Raw genomic sequence first — 7,050 nt, forward strand, 5'->3', positions numbered from 1 at the left:
GTTAACACTTAGTATTAATCTGAATCCAAATGTGACTCCAGAAGAAAACACATTGGTGTTAGGAACCACCACTTTATTCCATAGTTCCCCACTTTATTCCATGATGCTGCAGGTTGATACCTGATTGAAAATCTGCTGGCAAGCCAAAAGGAACAGTTTCTGTAAAGGAGGTCACAGCACAGTCTTTTTTTCCCCCAAGTTTATTTACTTATTTTGAGACACAGCATGTGTGCAGGAGCAGGGGAGGGGTAGAGAGAGAGAGAGAGGGAGAGAGAGAATCCCAAGCAGGCTCTGTACTGTCATCACACAGCCCCACACAGGGCTTGATCTCATGAACTGTGAGATCATGACTTGAGGCAAAATCAAGAGTCAGATGCTTAACGGACAAGCCACCCTAGCACCCCTCTTGTAGTGTATTCTTACTTTTGGATAAATAGCTGTTGCTTAAGTCTAAGTTTGCTCAAGTTTGTTTGGTTTTTGTTTTCCAGTGTTTCATGCTGAAGCCAGGACCAGAAACCAGTTGCCCTGCCTTTTCACCTATATTTTTCTGTTTCTTATCACAAAATCCTTTCATTCCACAAGTATTTCTTAAAAATTAAGAAAAACTATCACACACACCACACACACACACACACACACACACACACACACACACACACGAATTCACCAAACTCTTCTTCTGCACAGTCAGCTTAATGCAGTATACAAAAATAATATGTTCCACATATATGAGCACCTCAGGGCTTTTTCTAATAAGTCCATTTTCTCAAATGCTAAGTGAAATAATGTCCAGAAGTTATGACTATGCTTAAACTATGTCCATTCATTTTGTTTCTATCTCCACATTTGAAATCTATGGGTTAAGGAAGAGAACTCTCAGTCTGTTAAAAAAAAAATCTTAAAGATCATTTTCTAATTTTAAAGAAACAGTGCAGCATGAACACAGGATGAAGAATTCATACGTGGCATTCAAACACTTAATTTGAACACACAATTCTTCCCAGTGTCCTCAAAAATATCTCCGTCTTATTTCACGCTCACTCCTCTGTCAGTAACTGACTAGGAATTCATACATCTGTATATAGAGAGCTAAAACAGTCTGTTCAGCTTCCAACAGCAGCAGAATTTAGCAGACTGCAGATTTTCTTAGCACTGGGGAACAAGGTTTCTTTCTTTGTCTAAGAATGTCCCTTTTCTGTTAATTCATAACCTCTGCTTCTCTCCTGCTTCCTTGCTTTTCCGACAGCACTCATCTGCTTACAAAAAAAATACTATAACTAACGATGTGCCTCAGTGATTCTCAGGCTTTGGTTTGCATCAGAATCACCTGGAGAGTTTGTTAAAACACCAAATGCTGGACTTCAACTGGAGATATCCTGATGGGCATGTAGGTTGGGGGTGGAACCTAATGATTTGTATTTATTACAAGCTGTCCTGTGCTGCTGATGCCACCAGCCCAGAGTCCACACTGTCAGAGCCACTAGGTGTATGTGCTGAAGCACGGAAGAAAATACCTCCCCACTCCCAGTCAAGTGAAATGCAGTTTTCTTAAGTAATCGTGTTGGTTCTGGAAGGTTATCTCTATTATCTTAACTTCTCCTATTTCTATCACAATTCCAGCTTTAACAAATACCTACCTCATAGCTACCTTGTGCACTAACAACTTCAGGTTTCTAGTGATGTGCCTTCATACATTCCCTGCCAATCAGAACTCACTCACCCGGACAGGTACAGTCTTGCTCCCTCTTTCTGTTTTGCCCTGTCTACAATTCTCCCTTCTTCAGAGAACTTTCACCTAAACTCACTATTGAAAATCATATGCCCTTCTCTTTCCACACTGTTTTATTTTCTTCACATACTTGAAATATTGATTCATGCTTCCCTTATTATTGGGATCTTATTAATATCTGTGTCTAGAACAGTTCCTTAGATGGTTTAATTATTGAATGAAAATGAGGGCATTTAATCTGGAGGAAATAAAGTAAACTAGAAGAAGAAAACCAGAAATGGCCATCATATAGGAAATTTTTAAGAGGAAAACCAGAAATGGCCACCTAATAAGAAATTTTTAAGCATAGAAATTCATGGGAATTTTTTATTTCCTTAGATGTAAGGATAAGGTTTGTGAATGTCTTGATATGTTTGTTAATAGCTGGCATTTGTCTTTACATTCAAACAATAATATCCAGAGTAAAAGATACTGAGTCAGAGAGAATTTTTTCCAGTCCTAGATTCTCCTTTACAATTGATGGGACTTGAGTAAAGTTATACACTTGAATTCTTAAGGATTAAGTTTCTTAATCTGGAAAAACTGATCTAACTTCTAAGGGTTGAGATGCTTTATAATCAAATATCAGAGAACATTCTGTAAATTACTTTAGGTGAAATATGGAAGCAATAAATTACACTTGCACATTTTTACCTGCTGAAGAAAAAGTGACATAATTCATTATTATGTGGAAATCCTAGAAAGGGGAACAAATACTAGATTATTCTCAAATACATGAGAGAAAAAGCAATAAAATGAAAAATAAGTATCATTGGAAAAAGACCAAACATAACAAATCTCTGAATGTATGATTAAGATTCCTAAAAATTAAGTTGTCCTTGTTGGCTATTATTCTTCAGTTTTGTACTCCTGGGATACTCCAGAAATCTCCCTCCTTTGTTTATGATTAGGAGGAAAGGCAAAAGCTTTCAGACAGTCCTTTGAGTGCTTTCTCAGAAAATGGAAATCATGATGGATGGAATAAGAGGGAGCCCAACTGGCGGGGAATGAAACAGGAGCTAAAGCACATGGGAGTGAACACAGCAAAGACAGAAAATGTAGTCCCCCATTATTGTATTTTTCCAGAAATCACTTTATCAGTGGATCTAAGTTCTGATTCCTCCACACATAATATCTTTTTCTGATTTCTATATGCCCATCAATATAATGCTGAAAAAATTACAGATAAGCTTCAAGGTAGTTTTAATTTTCTATGAGTTAGAGATCATACTATTTAATGTTCCCCAGACACAGGTCGATTGGAGAATGACTCATATTTGGAAAAATATCTAGAATTTTTGCCATAGCTTGACACTTTAAACCATGTGGGTGATAAAGTTGTATTTGTGTGCTCACACAGGTGGGCTAACATGTGAAAGGGAATTATTTTGAATTGTTTTAATTTTAAAACAAGATGTCAGTCTGCAAGATTGGGATATTCACCACCCTGAAGTACCTATTTAAAGACAGTGTGAAGGAAAACTTGACAGGAAGTGAGGGACCTGTACTCTGCTCCCAGATCAGACACACTAACTACATAGGGATCTAGAGTTCACATCCCAGGATGTATATAGTGAAGAGTTGAGACCAATATTGTCTCAGACCCTTTCTAGATCCATGTTTCAAACTCTGATTTTTGTGGTAAATTTTGCTGTGTGGTTCCCGAGCCAGGTTCACCATGTTTATAAGATTTCCTTTTATAATTCAAACTCACCTTTGCTTAAGGGCCCTTATCTAGGAATTAGGGGAAAGACCTCAGAAATCACAAGGCCAGGGTTGTCAGGGAAACACTCTGGGGAGTCACTGCAAGGTCTTGGTTCATGGTGGAGGTTCTGACGCAGCAACTCCTCTGATTTCAGGGCCTGTAGTGGCATTTCTGCCTGGAACTCTGCCTGCTGGGTCACCATGTCAGACTCCAACCACACTGGTAGTTCCTTCCTCCTAGCAGGGCTCCCAGGCCTTGAGGCTGTGCAGAGCTGGCTCTCCATCCCTCTGTGTGCCATGTATGTAGCCTCTCTGGCAGGGAACAGCCTGATCCTGTAGGTGGTGAAGTCAGAGCCCACTCTGCACCAGCCCATGTACTACTTCCTGTCGATGCTGGCAGCGACTGACCTGGGCCTGTCTGCCTCCACGCTCCCCTCCACCATGCTCCCCTTCTACATGCTGGGTCTCAGACAGGTGGTGGTGGATATGTGCCTGGCCCAGCTCTTCTTCATCCACACTTTCTCCATCATGGAGTCCTCTGTGCTGCTGACCATGGCCTTTGACCGTTTTGTGGCCATTAGCAACCCCCTGCGTTACAGCACCATGCTCACCAGCTCCCACATTGCCATCTTGGGCCTGGCCAGTGTGGTGCACAGCATCGGGCTCCACGTCCCGGCCCCCATCATGCTGAAGGAGCTGCCTTACTGCCAGAATCACCTGCTTTCCCCCTCTTACTGCCTACACCCAGATGTCATGAAGCTGGCCTGTGCGGACACCCACATCAACAGTGCCTATGGTCTCTTTGTGGTGCTCATTGTGCTCTACTATGGGCTGATCTTCAAACAATGCTATCCATTGCTTCCAATGTTGAGCACCTCAAAGTCCTCAACGCTTGTGTCTCCCACGTCTGTGCTGTGTTGCTCTTCTACACGCCTATGATTGGCCTGTCCGTGATCCAGATTTGGGAAGGGGGCTTCCCCTTCCAGCCGTGTGCTGCTCTCTTATCTTCATTTTCTCACGCCTTCGGTGTCAATCCAGCGGTTTTCATCATTAAGACCAAGCAGATCTGGCTGAGGATGCTAAGCCTCTTCTGGCTGGGTGGGGCTGGCATCAGAGACCCTCAAGCTCATTAAATCTTTGGTAGAGAGGGAAAGTCATCGTTGTTGTGTAATGAGCCATTTAATATAAAATACCATTGTGAGGAGAAGAATGTAACAAGGAGACAGCACAGTCTTTTTATGAAGTTCTCACGCATGGGAAAAAAATAACCACATTCTCCTTTACTTATTTCTAATAAAACAAAAATTCACTGAGCACCTACTCTGTAAAATACACTATTGTTGACCTTGGAAATACAAATGAAACTTAAGATACAGCCACTGTTTTAGAGGAAAACCTCATGATATCTAAGACTCGAAGGGGACTACCAATTTAAATAGAAAACGTTTGAAAGAACAACTTAGGAACTTTACAAATGCATAAAAATGCACATGAGGGCTTTGCCTCAGAGTTTAGGAGAAAGAATTTTTGACAAGTAGAGTGATGGGTATATTTGGAATTCAGTTATATTAGAAGCATTCTGGAAAATCCCCACTAAAAATAATCCCCATGAAGAAAGGCATTCATTCTCTCTTGCTAAAGATTGCATCCCTTTTCCTGAAGGTAGCCCTTTCCTATACATTAGGTACTTGGTTAGTATTTGCTGAATAAATGAATGATTGCGGGGGGGAGGGGGGCTACATTTGTGAAACAGGCAAACCAAAAGGACTCCACAAAAATTGCTTTTTTGCTACCTTTCCTGCTTCTGTTCTTGCTAGGACCTATACCCCGACTTTACACACACTTTATGAAACAGATAATGTAGATCCTCCTTGTAAAGGAGGAGTTAATGATTTCTTTGGAGGCTTCCAGCACAATAGATGACATCGAAGGGGTGACCAGGTGGGTTGTCATGAACGTTTTCCAAGAAAACTGATTCACCAAGATGCCTGGCTCCAGGGCATAAATGATTTATGGAGAACCCCTAAACACTCCAGATGCCTGAGAAGACACGTGCACCAAAGCACAGCCCTCAATAAAAACCCACACCCAAAGCAAAAAGGAGACTCACTTTCCTTTCCTTTTTGAGTCTCCCAGAAGTTCTGTCTGTATCTGCACTCTCTCTGTCTTCAATAAACTGCTCTCACTTCCTACCAGCTCACATTTGATTTCTATCCTGTGCAAAGCCAATGACCCTTTTGGCTGGTACTGTGGGACCCACTCTCTGAGTCCTCCGACAAAGCCAGCCTGTATCACTTGCAAGGGTGAAATGTTCACAGGCAATGAATGTAATTCCAGGTATGTGAAAATCAAACCTATGAGGACTTCTTAATTTTGCTTTTAGGGAATTTTAGGATTTTGCTGTTTTTCTCATCTCAATAGAAATTTCAAGAATGGTAAGGTTATCCAACTCTTAAACTGGTCACAGTTACCAACACATATTTTTTTCAACACATATTTTTAAATACCAAGAATGAAAAAAAATTTCAAGCAAAATGATCTTCTCTGTAGGCTTTTTCTAAAAATCTCATCAGTTTTGAACGTAACTGTAAATGAAGGATGCTTTGAAAATAAAACATGTGAATTTCATTGCTATAGCTTGTGCACTGAATGCTGTGGCTACTTCTTTGTGCATACTTTGTAAAACCTTCCCTTTTAGCTTTTGCACTGACAATAGATTAAGAGGGCAACTTAGAGATACAGTGGGGGATGGAAGTAGTAAGTGGATGGATGTTACAACACAAAATACAAAACAACAAAATTATAATTTTGGGCAGAAAGAGCTGCACTGGGGTTGTGAAGAGTGACTGTTTATATGCCCTGGAGTTGGAGGAAGTGAAGTCAAGAGGATGTTTCTTTTCTTTTTTTAATGTTTATTTTATTTGAGAGAGAGACACAGACAGAGAGAGAGAGAGAGACAGTGCGTGAGTGGGGGGGCGGGGGGGGGGGAGCGTAGAGAGAGGGATAACAGAATCTGAAGTAGGCTCCAGGCTCTGAGCTGTCAGCACAGAGTCCAAGGCAGGGCTCTAACTCTCAAGCCCAGCCATGAGATCACGACCTGATGTGAAGTGGGACACTTAGTTGACTGAGCCACCAGGTGCCCCAAGAGGATGTTTCTTAAAGGGATTTCCATTAAAGAAGACTCACAGATTACTGGAGGCCTAGCTATTGTCAAGCTAAGGTTGTTTTTCTCTCTAGCAGTAGAGAGATTCCGGAGATTAGGCTATTGATAAGATCGCCTTTTTCTTGTAATTTACTAAAATATTTGTAAACTGATGGAGACTTTATCAGTTTAACCATTTGTTTTTGTCATTTCCTTTGTTCTTGGGCAGCCAGGAGTGCCTGAGGAATATCACACTTATCCCACCTGGGGGTGGGGAGTGGATTGCAGGGTGTCAGCTTGCCTTATGCTTCCTCACCATAGATGATAGCATATTTTACTGGCACTATAAATAAAGATGGATGAGAAGATGAAGAGTTCAGGGGCACCTGGGTGGCTCAGTCAGTTAAGCATCGGACTCGATTTTGATTCAGGTCAT

At 41.2% G+C, this 7,050-nt stretch overlaps 1 pseudogene; it reads left to right on the plus strand.

Moving 5' to 3' along the window:
• Positions 1-3,673: 3,673 nt before the first annotated feature.
• On the plus strand, positions 3,674-4,605 carry LOC109267001 (olfactory receptor 51G2-like; annotated as a pseudogene).
• The last annotated feature ends 2,445 nt before the right edge of the window (positions 4,606-7,050 follow it).

Source organism: Panthera pardus, unplaced genomic scaffold (assembly GCF_024362965.1).
Source record: "Panthera pardus isolate Hobbes unplaced genomic scaffold, ASM2436296v1 HiC_scaffold_12, whole genome shotgun sequence".
Classification (NCBI taxonomy): Eukaryota; Metazoa; Chordata; class Mammalia; order Carnivora; family Felidae; genus Panthera; species Panthera pardus.